At 24.9% G+C, this 19,887-nt stretch overlaps 3 long non-coding RNA genes across 7 annotated transcripts; all 3 read left to right on the top strand.

Moving 5' to 3' along the window:
• Positions 1-1,731: 1,731 nt before the first annotated feature.
• Positions 1,732-7,890, top strand: LOC132931293 (uncharacterized). 2 transcript variants are annotated; one of them, XR_009662436.1, is made up of 8 exons: positions 1,732-1,863; positions 2,683-2,816; positions 3,607-3,736; positions 4,028-4,155; positions 4,810-4,937; positions 5,757-5,904; positions 6,905-7,032; positions 7,669-7,890. It is a non-coding gene; the product is annotated as an uncharacterized LOC132931293 (long non-coding RNA). The 2 variants fall into 2 exon arrangements; XR_009662435.1 differs by having other exon boundaries at positions 4,028-4,175.
• Positions 7,891-8,431: 541 nt separating this feature from the next.
• On the top strand, positions 8,432-10,867 carry LOC132931334 (uncharacterized). The gene is made up of 4 exons (XR_009662465.1): positions 8,432-8,560; positions 9,380-9,513; positions 10,305-10,434; positions 10,726-10,867. It is a non-coding gene; the product is annotated as an uncharacterized LOC132931334 (long non-coding RNA).
• Positions 10,868-11,670: 803 nt separating this feature from the next.
• Positions 11,671-19,667, top strand: LOC132931398 (uncharacterized). Of its 4 annotated transcripts, XR_009662581.1 has the most exons (10): positions 11,671-11,799; positions 12,253-12,380; positions 14,322-14,465; positions 14,760-14,928; positions 15,255-15,355; positions 15,861-15,990; positions 17,898-18,041; positions 18,336-18,504; positions 18,831-18,931; positions 19,437-19,667. It is a non-coding gene; the product is annotated as an uncharacterized LOC132931398 (long non-coding RNA). The 4 variants fall into 4 exon arrangements; XR_009662583.1 differs by lacking the exons at positions 11,671-11,799; positions 12,253-12,380 and having other exon boundaries at positions 14,061-14,465; positions 17,898-18,028; XR_009662582.1 differs by lacking the exons at positions 11,671-11,799; positions 12,253-12,380 and having other exon boundaries at positions 14,062-14,452.
• The last annotated feature ends 220 nt before the right edge of the window (positions 19,668-19,887 follow it).

Below are 19,887 nucleotides of genomic sequence, written 5' to 3'. Positions count from 1 at the left end.
ACTATATTAAGAAAATGATTCTAATTTGTTATTATTAACTTGCATACATCTCATTTAAGCAGATAATTCATTAAAACTATAAAACATGATTGTATATGATAATTTTGATGAATAATATACATTTATTTTTTGAACTGCTTATAAAACATACAATTATCAAGTTAATCTCTTGAAACCTGGACCATTATATTAAGAAAATGATTCTAATTTGATATTATTAACTTGCATACATCTCATTTAAGCAGATACTTCATTTAAACTATAAAACATGATTTTATATGATAATTTTGACGAATATTAAATATTTATTTTTTGATCTGCTTATAAAACAAAAAATTCTCAAGATAATCTCTTGAAGCCTGGACCACTATATTAAGAAAATGATTCTAATTTGTTATTAATAACTTGCATACATCTCATTTAAGCAGATACTTCATTAAAACTATAAAACATGATTTTATATGATAATTTTTACGAATATTAAAAATTCATGTTTTAAACTGCTTATAAAGCACTGAGTAATCGAGTTATTTTCCAATTATTATATTTATTTAACTGGATAAGTTTTTTTAGATGCAAATTCAGCAGATCACTCAAGGGATGCTGAAACATTATTTAGTATTCAAACAACTCTGGAAAAGTATGAACATCCAATTTTGAAAATGAACTAACGGATACTGATTATAAAGAATTTATGCAATGTACGTATAATGGTTATTAGGTATAGTTGATAGAAAATTAATAGCAATGTATCTAAAAGTTACTCAAATGCTTCCCTAACCATAATATTAAGAAAATGATTCTAATTTTTTATTATTAACTTGCATACTTCTCATTTAAGCAAATACTTCATTAAAACTATAAAACATGAATTTATATGATAACTTTGACGAATATTAAATATTTATTTTTTGAACTGCTTATAAAGCACTGAGTTATCGAGTCATTCTCCAATTATTATATTTTTTTAGATGCAAATACAGCAGATCACTCAAGGGATGCTGAAACATTATTTGGTATTCAAACAACTCTGGAAAAGTATGAACATCCAATTTTGAAAATGAACTAAAAGATACTGATTATAAAGAATTTATGCAATGTACGTGTAATGGTTATTAGGTATAGTTGATAGAAAATTAATAGCAATGTAACTAAAAGTTACTCAAATGCTTCCCTGACCATAATATCAAGAAAATGATTCTGATTTATTATTATTAACTTTCATACATCTCATTTAAGCAGATTTTTCATAAACACTATAAAACATGATTTTATATGATAATTTTGATGAATAATATACATTTATTTTTTGAACTGCTTATAAAACACACAATTCTCAAGTTAATCTCTTGAAACCTGGACCATTATATTATGAAGATGATTCTAATTTGTTATTATTAACTTGCATACATCTCATTTAAGCAGATTCTTCATTAAAACTATAAAACATGATTTTATATGATAATTTTGACGAATATTAAATATTTATTTTTTGATCTGATTATAAAACAAACAATTCTCAAGTTAATCTCTTGAAGCCTGGACCACTATATTAAGAAAATGATTCTAATTTGTTATTATTAACTTGCATACATCTCATTTAAGCAGATACTTCATTAAAACTATAAAACATGATTGTATATGATAATTTTGATGAATAATATACATTTATTTTTTGAACTGCTTATAAAGCACTGAGTTATCGAGTCATTCTCCAATTATTATATTTTTTTAGATGCAAATACAGCAGATCACTCAAGGGATGCTGAAACATTATTTGGTATTCAAACAACTCTGGAAAAGTATGAACATCCAATTTTGAAAATGAACTAAAAGATACTGATTATAAAGAATTTATGCAATGTACGTGTAATGGTTATTAGGTATAGTTGATAGAAAATTAATAGCAATGTAACTAAAAGTTACTCAAATGCTTCCCTGACCATAATATTAAGAAAATGATTCTGATTTATTATTATTAACTTTCATACATCTCATTTAAGCAGATTTTTCATAAACACTATAAAACATGATTTTATATGATAATTTTGATGAATAATATACGTTTATTTTTTGAACTGCTTATAAAACACACAATTCTCAAGTTAATCTCTTGAAACCTGGACCATTATATTATGAAGATGATTCTAATTTGTTATTATTAACTTGCATACATCTCATTTAAGCAGATTCTTCATTAAAACTATAAAACATGATTTTATATGATAATTTTGACGAATATTAAATATTTATTTTTTGATCTGATTATAAAACAAACAATTCTCAAGATAATCTCTTGAAGCCTGGACCACTATATTAAGAAGTTGATTCTAATTTGTTATTATTAACTTGCATACATCTCATTTAAGCAGATACTTCATTAAAACTATAAAACATGATTCTATATGATAATTTTGACGAATATTAAATATTTATTTTTTGATCTGCTTATAAAACAAACAATTCTCAAGATAATCTCTTGAAACCTAGACCACTATATTAAGAAAATGATTCTTATTTGTTATTAATAACTTGCATACATCTCATTTAAGCAGATACTTCATTAAAACTATAAATCATGATTTTATATGATAATTTTCACGAATATTAAAAATTCATGTTTTAAACTGCTTATAAAGCACTGAGTTATCGAGTCATTCTCCAATTATTATATTTTTTTAGATGCAAATACAGCAGATCGCTCAAGGGATGCTGAAACATTATTTGGTATTCAAACAACTCTGGAAAAGTATGAACATCCAATTTTGAAAATGAACTAACGAATACTGATTATAATGAATTTATGCAAATTACATGTAATGGTTATTGAATATAATTTATAGAATATTAATATAATGATACAATAGATATTTGTTAATACAGTGAATAAATGATTATTAAACACCTGAGAACTTTTAATTTTCATTCTTAAAATTTGTCTTAGCTATAAAAATCATTTTATTTTTATTACATTTATATGATAATTTTGTTGAATATAACAAATTCATACATTTAACTGCTTATAAAATATCTTATTCTCAAGTACGTGTTTTGAAACCTTGACTGTTATATTATGAAAATTATTCCATTTTATCATTTATAACTTTCATATGTTTTGTTTAACCAGATACTTTTACTTCATAAGAACTTTAACAAATTATTTTATATGTTAATTTTGACGAATTATACAATTCATATTTTTTTCGTATTGAACGGAAGAAAATTTAAGTTATTGTTCGAGTGTATTATTTAGTTACATTTATTTTACATTCAAATTCAATAAAATAATTTGGTAGATTTGTACTATCTTTTATGGCTTATCATAATTATTATTTCTTATCATCAGTTATAAGATTATATTTCATATCACTTTGCTGTTTTACAATCGTATTTGCATTTAAGTTTTAAATGAAAATTGTTTTTAAATATTTTGTATTAAGAATAAAGTTGTTCAGATAGTTATTGTTTGATTGTTTCCGTTACTGACTTATTCAGTATTTTCCAAATACTAGTTATCATATAAAGATTTTCGTTCTAATTATGGTGTGTAGTAGTGACATTGTTTACTCCAACTATACGCATATTTAACTGACTACAATATTTCAGATTGCAATACAGCAGACAATGAAAGCCATGGTGAGACATGAATTCGCGATTCTATCAGTTTGGAAAATATAAACATCCTATGTTGAAAATGGACTAGAAGATACTGATAATAATAATTGTTTTATTCAACGTACGTGTAGAGCTTATAATAGAATATAATTTATAGGAAATTAATAGTTATGAAACAAAATGTTAATGTTATGAAATCCTGACAATAGGACTAAGTAAATGATACTTATTTACTATAATTAACTTTCATACAATTCATTTAACTTGATACTTCATAAACACTAAAAAACATGATTTTATATGATCATTTTGACGAATATCAAAAATTCATGTTTTAAACTGCTTATAAAGCACTGAGTTATCGAGTCATTATCCAATTATTATATTTATTTAACTGGATAAATTTTTTTAGATGCAAATACAGCAGATCACTCAAGGGATGCTGAAACATTATTTGGTATTCAAACAACTCTGGAAAAGTATGAACATCCAATTTTGAAAATGAACTAACAAATACTGATTATAAAGAATTTATGCAATGTACGTGTAATGGTTATTAGGTATAGTTGATAGAAAATTAATAGCAATGTATCTAAAAGTTACTCAAATGCTTCCCTGACCATAATATTAAGAAAATGATTCTAATTTTTTATTATTAACTTGCATACATCTCATTTAAGCAGATACTTCATTAAAACTATAAAACATGATTGTATATGATAATTTTGAAGAATAATATACATTTATTTTTTGAACTGCTTATAAAACATACAATTATCAAGTTAATCTCTTGAAACCTGGACCATTATATTAAGAAAATGATTCTAATTTGATATTATTAACTTGCATACATCTCATTTAAGCAGATACTTCATTTAAACTATAAAACATGATTTTATATGATAATTTTGACGAATATTAAATATTTATTTTTTGATCTGCTTATAAAACAAAAAATTCTCAAGATAATCTCTTGAAGCCTGGACCACTATATTAAGAAAATGATTCTAATTTGTTATTAATAACTTGCATACATCTCATTTAAGCAGATACTTCATTAAAACTATAAAACATGATTTTATATGATAATTTTTACGAATATTAAAAATTCATGTTTTAAACTGCTTATAAAGCACTGAGTAATCGAGTTATTTTCCAATTATTATATTTATTTAACTGGATAAGTTTTTTTAGATGCAAATTCAGCAGATCACTCAAGGGATGCTGAAACATTATTTGGTATTCAAACAACTCTGGAAAAGTATGAACATCCAATTTTGAAAATGAACTAACGGATACTGATTATAAAGAATTTATGCAATGTACGTATAATGGTTATTAGGTATAGTTGATAGAAAATTAATAGCAATGTATCTAAAAGTTACTCAAATGCTTCCCTAACCATAATATTAAGAAAATGATTCTAATTTTTTATTATTAACTTGCATACTTCTCATTTAAGCAAATACTTCATTAAAACTATAAAACATGAATTTATATGATAACTTTGACGAATATTAAATATTTATTTTTTGATCTGCTTATAAAACAAACAATTATCAAGTTAATCGCTTGAAACCTGGACCATTATATTAAGAAAATGATTCTAATTTATTATTATTAACTTTCATACATCTCATTTAATCAGATTCTTCATTAAAACTATAAAACATGAATTTATATGATAATTTTGACAAATATTAAATATTTATTTTTTGATCTGCTTATAAAACAAACAATTATCAAGTTAATCGCTTGAAACCTGGACCATTATATTAAGAAAATGATTCTAATTTATTATTATTAACTTTCATACATCTCATTTAATCAGATTCTTCATTAAAACTATAAAACATGAATTTATATGATAATTTTGACGAATATTAAATATTTATTTTTTGATCTGCTTATAAAACAAACAATTATCAAGTTAATCTCTTGAAGCCTGGACCACTATATTAAGAAAATGATTCTAATTTGTTATTATTAACTTGCATACATCTCATTTAAGCAGATACTTCATTAAAACTATAAAACATGATTGTATATGATAATTTTGATGAATAATATACATTTATTTTTTGAACTACTTATATAGCACTGAGTTATCGAGTCATTCTCCAATTATTATATTTTTTTAGATGCAAATACAGCAGATCACTCAAGGGATGCTGAAACATTATTTGGTATTCAAACAACTCTGGAAAAGTATGAACATCCAATTTTGAAAATGAACTAAAAGATACTGATTATAAAGAATTTATGCAATTTACGTGTAATGGTTATTAGGTATAGTTGATAGAAAATTAATAGCAATGTAACTAAAAGTTACTCAAATGCTTCCCTGACCATAATATTAAGAAAATGATTCTGATTTATTATTATTAACTTTCATACATCTCATTTAAGCAGATTTTTCATAAACACTATAAAACATGATTTTATATGATAATTTTGATGAATAATATACATTTATTTTTTGAACTGCTTATAAAACACACAATTCTCAAGTTAATCTCTTGAAACCTGGACCATTATATTATGAAGATGATTCCAATTTGTTATTATTAACTTGCATACATCTCATTTAAGCAGATACTTCATTAAAACTATAAAACATGATTTTATATGATAATTTTGATGAATAATATACATTTATTTTTTGATCTGCTTATAAAACAAACAATTCTCAAGATAATCTCTTGAAGCCTGGACCACTATATTAAGAAAATGATTCTAATTTGTTATTATTAACTTGCATACATCTCATTTAAGCAGATACTTCATTAAAACTATAAAACATGATTGTATATGATAATTTTGATGAATAATATACATTTATTTTTTGAACTGCTTATAAAACATACAATTATCAAGTTAATCTCTTGAAACCTGGACCATTATATTAAGAAAATGATTCTAATTTGATATTATTAACTTGCATACATCTCATTTAAGCAGATACTTCATTTAAACTATAAAACATGATTTTATATGATAATTTTGACGAATATTAAATATTTATTTTTTGATCTGCTTATAAAACAAAAAATTCTCAAGATAATCTCTTGAAGCCTGGACCACTATATTAACAAAATGATTCTAATTTGTTATTAATAACTTGCATACATCTCATTTAAGCAGATACTTCATTAAAACTATAAAACATGATTTTATATGATAATTTTTACGAATATTAAAAATTCATGTTTTAAACTGCTTATAAAGCACTGAGTAATCGAGTTATTTTCCAATTATTATATTTATTTAACTGGATAAGTTTTTTTAGATGCAAATTCAGCAGATCACTCAAGGGATGCTGAAACATTATTTAGTATTCAAACAACTCTGGAAAAGTATGAACATCCAATTTTGAAAATGAACTAACGGATACTGATTATAAAGAATTTATGCAATGTACGTGTAATGGTTATTAGGTATAGTTGATAGAAAATTAATAGCAATGTATCTAAAAGTTACTCAAATGCTTCCCTAACCATAATATTAAGAAAATGATTCTAATTTTTTATTATTAACTTGCATACTTCTCATTTAAGCAAATACTTCATTAAAACTATAAAACATGAATTTATATGATAACTTTGACGAATATTAAATATTTATTTTTTGATCTGCTTATAAAACAAACAATTATCAAGTTAATCGCTTGAAACCTGGACCATTATATTAAGAAAATGATTCTAATTTATTATTATTAACTTTCATACATCTCATTTAATCAGATTCTTCATTAAAACTATAAAACATGAATTTATATGATAATTTTGACGAATATTAAATATTTATTTTTTGATCTGCTTATAAAACAAACAATTATCAAGTTAATCTCTTGAAGCCTGGACCACTATATTAAGAAAATGATTCTAATTTGTTATTATTAACTTGCATACATCTCATTTAAGCAGATACTTCATTAAAACTATAAAACATGATTGTATATGATAATTTTGATGAATAATATACATTTATTTTTTGAACTGCTTATAAAGCACTGAGTTATCGAGTCATTCTCCAATTATTATATTTTTTTAGATGCAAATACAGCAGATCACTCAAGGGATGCTGAAACATTATTTGGTATTCAAACAACTCTGGAAAAGTATGAACATCCAATTTTGAAAATGAACTAAAAGATACTGATTATAAAGAATTTATGCAATGTACGTGTAATGGTTATTAGGTATAGTTGATAGAAAATTAATAGCAATGTAACTAAAAGTTACTCAAATGCTTCCCTGACCATAATATTAAGAAAATGATTCTGATTTATTATTATTAACTTTCATACATCTCATTTAAGCAGATTTTTCATAAACACTATAAAACATGATTTTATATGATAATTTTGATGAATAATATACATTTATTTTTTGAACTGCTTATAAAACACACAATTCTCAAGTTAATCTCTTGAAACCTGGACCATTATATTATGAAGATGATTCTAATTTGTTATTATTAACTTGCATACATCTCATTTAAGCAGATTCTTCATTAAAACTATAAAACATGATTTTATATGATAATTTTGACGAATATTAAATATTTATTTTTTGATCTGATTATAAAACAAACAATTCTCAAGTTAATCTCTTGAAGCCTGGACCACTATATTAAGAAAATGATTCTAATTTGTTATTATTAACTTGCATACATCTCATTTAAGCAGATACTTCATTAAAACTATAAAACATGATTGTATATGATAATTTTGATGAATAATATACATTTATTTTTTGAACTGCTTATAAAGCACTGAGTTATCGAGTCATTCTCCAATTATTATATTTTTTTAGATGCAAATACAGCAGATCACTCAAGGGATGCTGAAACATTATTTGGTATTCAAACAACTCTGGAAAAGTATGAACATCCAATTTTGAAAATGAACTAAAAGATACTGATTATAAAGAATTTATGCAATGTACGTGTAATGGTTATTAGGTATAGTTGATAGAAAATTAATAGCAATGTAACTAAAAGTTACTCAAATGCTTCCCTGACCATAATATTAAGAAAATGATTCTGATTTATTATTATTAACTTTCATACATCTCATTTAAGCAGATTTTTCATAAACACTATAAAACATGATTTTATATGATAATTTTGATGAATAATATACGTTTATTTTTTGAACTGCTTATAAAACACACAATTCTCAAGTTAATCTCTTGAAACCTGGACCATTATATTATGAAGATGATTCTAATTTGTTATTATTAACTTGCATACATCTCATTTAAGCAGATTCTTCATTAAAACTATAAAACATGATTTTATATGATAATTTTGACGAATATTAAATATTTATTTTTTGATCTGATTATAAAACAAACAATTCTCAAGATAATCTCTTGAAGCCTGGACCACTATATTAAGAAGATGATTCTAATTTGTTATTATTAACTTGCATACATCTCATTTAAGCAGATACTTCATTAAAACTATAAAACATGATTCTATATGATAATTTTGACGAATATTAAATATTTATTTTTTGATCTGCTTATAAAACAAACAATTCTCAAGATAATCTCTTGAAACCTAGACCACTATATTAAGAAAATGATTCTTATTTGTTATTAATAACTTGCATACATCTCATTTAAGCAGATACTTCATTAAAACTATAAATCATGATTTTATATGATAATTTTGACGAATATTAAAAATTCATGTTTTAAACTGCTTATAAAGCACTGAGTTATCGAGTCATTCTCCAATTATTATATTTTTTTAGATGCAAATACAGCAGATCGCTCAAGGGATGCTGAAACATTATTTGGTATTCAAACAACTCTGGAAAAGTATGAACATCCAATTTTGAAAATGAACTAACGAATACTGATTATAATGAATTTATGCAAATTACATGTAATGGTTATTGAATATAATTTATAGAATATTAATATAATGATACAATAGATATTTGTTAATAAAGTAAATAAATGATTATTAAACACCTGAGAACTTTTAATTTTCATTCTTAAAATTTGTCTTAGCTATAAAAATCATTTTATTTTTATTACATTTATATGATAATTTTGTTGAATATAACAAATTCATACATTTAACTGCTTATAAAATATTTTATTCTCAAGTACGTGTTTTGAAACCTTGACTGTTATATTATGAAAATTATTCCATTTTATCATTTATAACTTTCATATGTTTTGTTTAACCAGATACTTTTACTTCATAAGAACTTTAACAAATTATTTTATATGTTAATTTTGACGAATTATACAATTCATATTTTTTTCGTATTGAACGGAAGAAAATTTAAGTTATTGTTCGAGTGTATTATTTAGTTACATTTATTTTACATTCAAATTCAATAAAATAATTTGGTAGATTTGTACTATCTTTTATGGCTTATCATAATTATTATTTCTTATCATCAGTTATAAGATTATATTTCATATCACTTTGCTGTTTTACAATCGTATTTGCATTTAAGTTTTAAATGAAAATTGTTTTTAAATATTTTGTATTAAGAATAAAGTTGTTCAGATAGTTATTGTTTGATTGTTTCCGTTACTGACTTATTCAGTATTTTCCAAATACTAGTTATCATATAAAGATTTTCGTTCTAATTATGGTGTGTAGTAGTGACATTGTTTACTCCAACTATACGCATATTTAACTGACTACAATATTTTCAGATTGCAATACAGCAGACAATGAAAGCCATGGTGAGACATGAATTCGCGATTCTATCAGTTTGGAAAATATAAACATCCTATGTTGAAAATGGACTAGAAGATACTGATAATAATAATTGTTTTATTCAACGTACGTGTAGAGCTTATAATAGAATATAATTTATAGGAAATTAATAGTTATGTAACAAAATGTTAATGTTATGAAATCCTGACAATAGGACTAAGTAAATGATACTTATTTACTATAATTAACTTTCGTACAATTTATTTAACTTGATACTTCATAAACACTAAAAAACATGATTTTATATGATCATTTTGACGAATATCAAAAATTCATGTTTTAAACTGCTTATAAAGCACTGAGTTATCGAGTCATTCTCCAATTATTATATTTATTTAACTAGATAAATTTTTTTAGATGCAAATACAGCAGATCACTCAAGGGATGCTGAAACATTATTTGGTATTCAAACAACTCTGGAAAAGTATGAACATCCAATTTTGAAAATGAACTAACGAATACTGATTATAAAGAATTTATGCAATGTACGTGTAATGGTTATTAGGTATAGTTGATAGAAAATTAATAGCAATGTATCTAAAAGTTACTCAAATGCTTCCCTGACCATAATATTAAGAAAATGATTCTAATTTTTTATTATTAACTTGCATACTTCTCATTTAAGCAAATACTTCATTAAAACTATAAAACATGAATTTATATGATAATTTTGACGAATATTAAATATTTATTTTTTGATCTGCTTATAAAACAAACAATTATCAAGTTAATCGCTTGAAACCTGGACCATTATATTAAGAAAATGATTCTAATTTATTATTATTAACTTGCATACATCTCATTTAAGCAAATACTTCATTAAAACTATAAAACATGATTGTATATGATAATTTTGACGAATATTAAATATTTATTTTTTGATCTGCTTATAAAACAAACAATTATCAAGTTAATCGCTTGAAACCTGGACCATTATATTAAGAAAATGATTCTAATTTATTATTATTAATTGCATACATCTCATTTAAGCAGATACTTCATTAAAACTATAAAACATGAATTTATATGATAATTTTGACGAATATTAAATATTTATTTTTTGATCTGCTTATAAAACAAACAATTATCAAGTTAATCTCTTGAAGCCTGGACCACTATATTAAGAAAATGATTCTAATTTGTTATTATTAACTTGCATACATCTCATTTAAGCAGATACTTCATTAAAACTATAAAACATGATTGTATATGATAATTTTGATGAATAATATACATTTATTTTTTGAACTGCTTATAAAGCACTGAGTTATCGAGTCATTCTCCAATTATTATATTTTTTTAGATGCAAATACAGCAGATCACTCAAGGGATGCTGAAACATTATTTGGTATTCAAACAATTCTGGAAAAGTATGAACATCCAATTTTGAAAATGAACTAACGAATACTGATTATAAAGAATTTATGCAATGTACGTGTAATGGTTATTAGGTATAGTTGATAGAAAATTAATAGCAATGTATCTAAAAGTTACTCAAATGCTTCCCTGACCATAATATTAAGAAAATGATTCTAATTTTTTATTATTAACTTGCATACTTCTCATTTAAGCAAATACTTCATTAAAACTATAAAACATGAATTTATATGATAATTTTGACGAATATTAAATATTTATTTTTTGATCTGCTTATAAAACAAACAATTATCAAGTTAATCTCTTGAAGCCTGGACCACTATATTAAGAAAATGATTCTAATTTGTTATTATTAACTTGCATACATCTCATTTAAGCAGATACTTCATTAAAACTATAAAACATGATTGTATATGATAATTTTGATGAATAATATACATTTATTTTTTGAACTACTTATATAGCACTGAGTTATCGAGTCATTCTCCAATTATTATATTTTTTTAGATGCAAATACAGCAGATCACTCAAGGGATGCTGAAACATTATTTGGTATTCAAACAACTCTGGAAAAGTATGAACATCCAATTTTGAAAATGAACTAACGAATACTGATTATAAAGAATTTATGCAATGTACGTGTAATGGTTATTAGGTATAGTTGATAGAAAATTAATTGCAATGTATCTAAAAGTTACTCAAATGCTTCCCTGACCATAATATTAAGAAAATGATTCTAATTTTTTATTATTAACTTGCATACTTCTCATTTAAGCAAATACTTCATTAAAACTATAAAACATGAATTTATATGATAATTTTGACGAATATTAAATATTTATTTTTTGATCTGCTTATAAAACAAACAATTATCAAGTTAATCGCTTGAAACCTGGACCATTATATTAAGAAAATGATTCTAATTTATTATTATTAACTTGCATACATCTCATTTAAGCAGATACTTCATTAAAACTATAAAACATGATTGTATATGATAATTTTGACGAATATTAAATATTTATTTTTTGATCTGCTTATAAAACAAACAATTATCAAGTTAATCGCTTGAAACCTGGACCATAATATTAAGAAAATGATTCTAATTTATTATTATTAACTTGCATACATCTCATTTAAGCAGATACTTCATTAAAACTATAAAACATGAATTTATATGATAATTTTGACGAATATTAAATATTTATTTTTTGATCTGCTTATAAAACAAACAATTATCAAGTTAATCTCTTGAAGCCTGGACCACTATATTAAGAAAATGATTCTAATTTGTTATTATTAACTTGCATACATCTCATTTAAGCAGATACTTCATTAAAACTATAAAACATGATTGTATATGATAATTTTGACGAATAATACAAATTAATATTTTTAGATTCTGAACGGAGTGACGAATGTATTGATTTTACAATGATGTTTGTATTATTTTTGTGTCCGTCATCACTTTTTGGAGTAGTAATAATGCTTCGTTTTTGACTTCAGCCCCTCTTTGAAAAGACAAAATCGATTTTTTGATTTTGCTGTAAGTCAAAAACGAATCATTGTAAATACTTGAAATTTTCAACAAACGTTTATATTAGCGTTATCTATTTGCGATTAAATTTTCAAAATATTTTGACATTTTTTAAGCTACTTATAGATAATTGAAACTTATCGTAGTAAAAAATAAATCAAAAATCGTTAGTCACAATTTTTGTTTATAAGCATTTAAAGTTCAAATGTTTAGAAAATATATCAAAATCACGAAAATTTGCAAAGAATTTTGAAGTTGAAAATCCATAAGATCTTTGTGATTTATACTTAAGGTTCAAAAATAAAAATAGTAGGTTATCCATAAGTTTTCCTTCAAGTAACCGTAAAAAAATAAATCCATTGTCAATATAGAAAACATTTTATGTGCGTATGAAATATAATTTTTTACGAAATCGCGTAAAATAACGATATATTACAATTTAAATATAGGTAATAATATAATATATCCAACTAATTATAATTGACTGACAAATCATCTCCGTTCAGAATCGTTTTTCGTATACAATGCTACCCGTCGTTGCATTCAAATTTAACACATCCATTATAGTGACCAGTGACCTACTCTCCATCACTACTATACAGCGGAGCGATACCCACTTTTTTCATATTGAAAAGGAGCAAATTTTCAGTTGTACAAATGTATTCTTTAGTCACACTTATAATAGGTACATTTATATTCTACAAAACATTCTGGTATGTTTGTAGGTACTATCCTTTATGGCTTATCATAATTATTATTTCTTATCGTCTGTTATATATTATGTCTATATTTCATATCATTTTGCAGTTTTACATTCGTATTTGTATTTGAGTTTCAACTGTAAATTGTTTTCAAGAATTTTGTAATAAAAATGAAGTTTGTCTGTTAGTTTATGTTTTGATTGTTTCCATTTCAAAATTATTCAGTGTTGTCCACGTACAAGTTGTTATATAAAAATTGTTGTCCTCCTTACGGTGTCTAGTAGCGACATTTTATCCTCCAACCATTATACATATTTAACTTACTATTTTTTTTTTAGATGGCAGTACAGCAGATCATTCGATACATGCTGAGACAAGAATTCACATTTCTACCACCATGCTAAATATCAATATGCTACGTTGAAAATTGTACTAGACGGTACTGCTAATAATAATGGTTTTGTGCAACGTGCGTGTAATGGGTATTGAATTTAATTGATATTAAATTAATAGTAGTGTAACAAAAAGTCAGTGTCACGAAACCCTGACCATTAGATTATAAGCAAATGATTCTAATTTTCCATAATTGACATTCAAATATTACATTTAATATGATACTTCATACACACAATAAAAAATGATTTTATATCATAATTTTGATATGATAATTTAAACAAATATTACAAAGTCATACTTTAAACTGCTTGTAAAACACTGTATTCTCAAGTTATTCTCCAAACACTATACATATTTAACTTACTACTTTTTTTTTTTAGATGGCAGTACAGCAGATCATTCAATACACGCTGAGACATGAATTCACATTTCTACCACTATGCTAAATATCAATATGCTACGTTGCAAATTGTACTGACATTGTATTGACATTCAAATATTACATTTAAGATGATACTTCATACACACAATAAAACATGATTTTACATGGTAATTTTAACAAATATTACAAAGTCATATTTTTAACTGCTTATAAAACACTCAATTCACATGTTAGTGTCTAGAAACCTCGACTACTAGATTATGACAATGATTCTTATTGTATAATGTATACAAGTATTACAAACTCTTATTATTTTAATATTGAAATACAGCAATTTTATGTTAATGTACAAGTGTATTCTTTACTTATATTTTGTTTTACATTAAAACTCAACAAGACATTCTGGTAGATTTGTACTATCTCTTTTGTTGCTAAGCATTATAATTATTTCTTTAAACATTATACATATTTAACTGACTACTTTGTGTTTTAGATGGCAGTACAGCAGATCACTCGAGGCATGCTGAGACATGAATTAACATTTCTATCACTTTGGAAAGTTACAACATCTTCCGTTGAAAATTGGAATAGAAGGTACTGCTAATATTAATGGTTTCATGCAACGTGCGTGTAATGGGTATTGAATGTAATCGATATTCAATTAATAGTAGTGTTACAAAAAGTTAGTGTCATAAAACCCTAACCATTATATTAAGTAAATGGTTCTTATTTACCATTATTAACTTCCATATATTTCATTTAGGCTCATACTTGATAATAAACACTATAAAACGTGCTTATATATCATAATTTTGACTCATATTACAAATTCATATTTTTAGCTGCTCATAAAAATCTCAATTATCAAGTCAGTGTCATGAAACCTAGACAATTAGATTAAGTAAATGATTCTTATTTACCATTACTAACATCCATATTTGTCATTTAAGCTGATACTTCATAAACACTATAAAACATGTTTTTTATATGATAATATTGACTAATATTACAAATTCATACTTTGAACTGCCTGTAAAACACTGTATTCTCAAGCTATTCTCCAACCGTTATACATTATTAACTTATTACATTTTTTCAGATGGCAGTATATCAGATCAATCGAGGCACGCTGAGACACGAATTCACATTTCTACCACCAAGGAAAGTATCAACATACTATGTTGAAAATGGACTAGAAGATACTGATAATAATATTGGATTTATGCAATGTGCGTGCAATGGTTATTGAATATAATTGATACTAAATTAATAGCTGTGAAACAATTGAGATTTGTTAAATATCTGAATAAAATAATAGTAAACAACTTTAGCTTGTATTGTTTATTCTTAAAATTTACCTATGCTATAAATATATTTTATTTTTACTATATTTAAATGATCATTATAAAACACTCAGATATTAAGTCAATGTTTAGAAGCTTGAACAATGGTTTAAGATATTTTGCCATTATTATCTTTCACGTGTTTCATTTAACCTGGTATTTTGAATACACTATAATACATGTTTTTATATGATAATTTTGACAAATCCCCATTTTAAACTGCTTATAAAACACTGAAAATTATTAAATGTATGCACCGACAGAGGGCGGTAGTGGGGACGACGTCGGTCGGCCGATGCCCGATCGCCTCAGAGTAAAACTAGTTGGTTGTGTGCCGTTCACCGGACGGCCTTTTAACATAACTGATGGTTGTTTTTACTTAGCTATTGGGTGTAGTTGTTGTTCATTTAATAAAGATTTTTGATATTATAAACGAATTGTTCATATTTTATGCCCGAAGTTAACACAAGTAAGTGTCTTGATTAAGAAAATGATTCTAATTTATCATTTTTAACTTGCACATGTTTCATTTAATCTGATATTTTTACTTCATAAAAACTATAAAATATGATTTTATAAGTTAATTTTGACGAATAATACAAATTAATATTTTTAGATTCTGAACGGAGTGACGAATGTATTGATTTTACAATGATGTTTGTATTATTTTTGTGTCCGTCATCACTTTTTGGAGTAGTAATAATGCTTCGTTTTTGACTTCAGCCCCTCTTTGAAAAGACAAAATCGATTTTTTGATTTTGCTGTAAGTCAAAAACGAATCATTGTAAATACTTGAAATTTTCAACAAACGTTTATATTAGCGTTATCTATTTGCGATTAAATTTTCAAAATATTTTGACATTTTTTAAGCTACTTATAGATAATTGAAACTTATCGTAGTAAAAAATAAATCAAAAATCGTTAGTCACAATTTTTGTTTATAAGCATTTAAAGTTCAAATGTTTAGAAAATATATCAAAATCACGAAAATTTGCAAAGAATTTTGAAGTTGAAAATCCATAAGATCTTTGTGATTTATACTTAAGGTTCAAAAATAAAAATAGTAGGTTATCCATAAGTTTTCCTTCAAGTAACCGTAAAAAAATAAATCCATTGTCAATATAGAAAACATTTTATGTGCGTATGAAATATAATTTTTTACGAAATCGCGTAAAATAACGATATATTACAATTTAAATATAGGTAATAATATAATATATCCAACTAATTATAATTGACTGACAAATCATCTCCGTTCAGAATCGTTTTTCGTATACAATGCTACCCGTCGTTGCATTCAAATTTAACACATCCATTATAGTGACCAGTGACCTACTCTCCATCACTACTATACAGCGGAGCGATACCCACTTTTTTCATATTGAAAAGGAGCAAATTTTCAGTTGTACAAATGTATTCTTTAGTCACACTTATAATAGGTACATTTATATTCTACAAAACATTCTGGTATGTTTGTAGGTACTATCCTTTATGGCTTATCATAATTATTATTTCTTATCGTCTGTTATATATTATGTCTATATTTCATATCATTTTGCAGTTTTACATTCGTATTTGTATTTGAGTTTCAACTGTAAATTGTTTTCAAGAATTTTGTAATAAAAATGAAGTTTGTCTGTTAGTTTATGTTTTGATTGTTTCCATTTCAAAATTATTCAGTGTTGTCCACGTACAAGTTGTTATATAAAAATTGTTGTCCTCCTTACGGTGTCTAGTAGCGACATTTTATCCTCCAACCATTATACATATTTAACTTACTATTTTTTTTTTAGATGGCAGTACAGCAGATCATTCGATACATGCTGAGACAAGAATTCACATTTCTACCACCATGCTAAATATCAATATGCTACGTTGAAAATTGTACTAGACGGTACTGCTAATAATAATGGTTTTGTGCAACGTGCGTGTAATGGGTATTGAATTTAATTGATATTAAATTAATAGTAGTGTAACAAAAAGTCAGTGTCACGAAACCCTGACCATTAGATTATAAGCAAATGATTCTAATTTTCCATAATTGACATTCAAATATTACATTTAATATGATACTTCATACACACAATAAAAAATGATTTTATATCATAATTTTGATATGATAATTTAAACAAATATTACAAAGTCATACTTTAAACTGCTTGTAAAACACTGTATTCTCAAGTTATTCTCCAAACACTATACATATTTAACTTACTACTTTTTTTTTTTAGATGGCAGTACAGCAGATCATTCAATACACGCTGAGACATGAATTCACATTTCTACCACTATGCTAAATATCAATATGCTACGTTGCAAATTGTACTGACATTGTATTGACATTCAAATATTACATTTAAGATGATACTTCATACACACAATAAAACATGATTTTACATGGTAATTTTAACAAATATTACAAAGTCATATTTTTAACTGCTTATAAAACACTCAATTCACATGTTAGTGTCTAGAAACCTCGACTACTAGATTATGACAATGATTCTTATTGTATAATGTATACAAGTATTACAAACTCTTATTATTTTAATATTGAAATACAGCAATTTTATGTTAATGTACAAGTGTATTCTTTACTTATATTTTGTTTTACATTAAAACTCAACAAGACATTCTGGTAGATTTGTACTATCTCTTTTGTTGCTAAGCATTATAATTATTTCTTTAAACATTATACATATTTAACTGACTACTTTGTGTTTTAGATGGCAGTACAGCAGATCACTCGAGGCATGCTGAGACATGAATTAACATTTCTATCACTTTGGAAAGTTACAACATCTTCCGTTGAAAATTGGAATAGAAGGTACTGCTAATATTAATGGTTTCATGCAACGTGCGTGTAATGGGTATTGAATGTAATCGATATTCAATTAATAGTAGTGTTACAAAAAGTTAGTGTCATAAAACCCTAACCATTATATTAAGTAAATGGTTCTTATTTACCATTATTAACTTCCATATATTTCATTTAGGCTCATACTTGATAATAAACACTATAAAACGTGCTTATATATCATAATTTTGACTCATATTACAAATTCATATTTTTAGCTGCTCATAAAAATCTCAATTATCAAGTCAGTGTCATGAAACCTAGACAATTAGATTAAGTAAATGATTCTTATTTACCATTACTAACATCCATATTTGTCATTTAAGCTGATACTTCATAAACACTATAAAACATGTTTTTTATATGATAATATTGACTAATATTACAAATTCATACTTTGAACTGCCTGTAAAACACTGTATTCTCAAGCTATTCTCCAACCGTTATACATTATTAACTTATTACATTTTTTCAGATGGCAGTATATCAGATCAATCGAGGCACGCTGAGACACGAATTCACATTTCTACCACCAAGGAAAGTATCAACATACTATGTTGAAAATGGACTAGAAGATACTGATAATAATATTGGATTTATGCAATGTGCGTGCAATGGTTATTGAATATAATTGATACTAAATTAATAGCTGTGAAACAATTGAGATTTGTTAAATATCTGAATAAAATAATAGTAAACAACTTTAGCTTGTATTGTTTATTCTTAAAATTTACCTATGCTATAAATATATTTTATTTTTACTATATTTAAATGATCATTATAAAACACTCAGATATTAAGTCAATGTTTAGAAGCTTGAACAATGGTTTAAGATATTTTGCCATTATTATCTTTCACGTGTTTCATTTAACCTGGTATTTTGAATACACTATAATACATGTTTTTATATGATAATTTTGACAAAT

The sequence above is a fragment of the Rhopalosiphum padi genome, unplaced genomic scaffold (assembly GCF_020882245.1).
Source record: "Rhopalosiphum padi isolate XX-2018 unplaced genomic scaffold, ASM2088224v1 scaffold1, whole genome shotgun sequence".
Classification (NCBI taxonomy): domain Eukaryota; kingdom Metazoa; phylum Arthropoda; class Insecta; order Hemiptera; family Aphididae; genus Rhopalosiphum; species Rhopalosiphum padi.
This window is presented reverse-complemented; position numbering and strand designations above follow the sequence as displayed.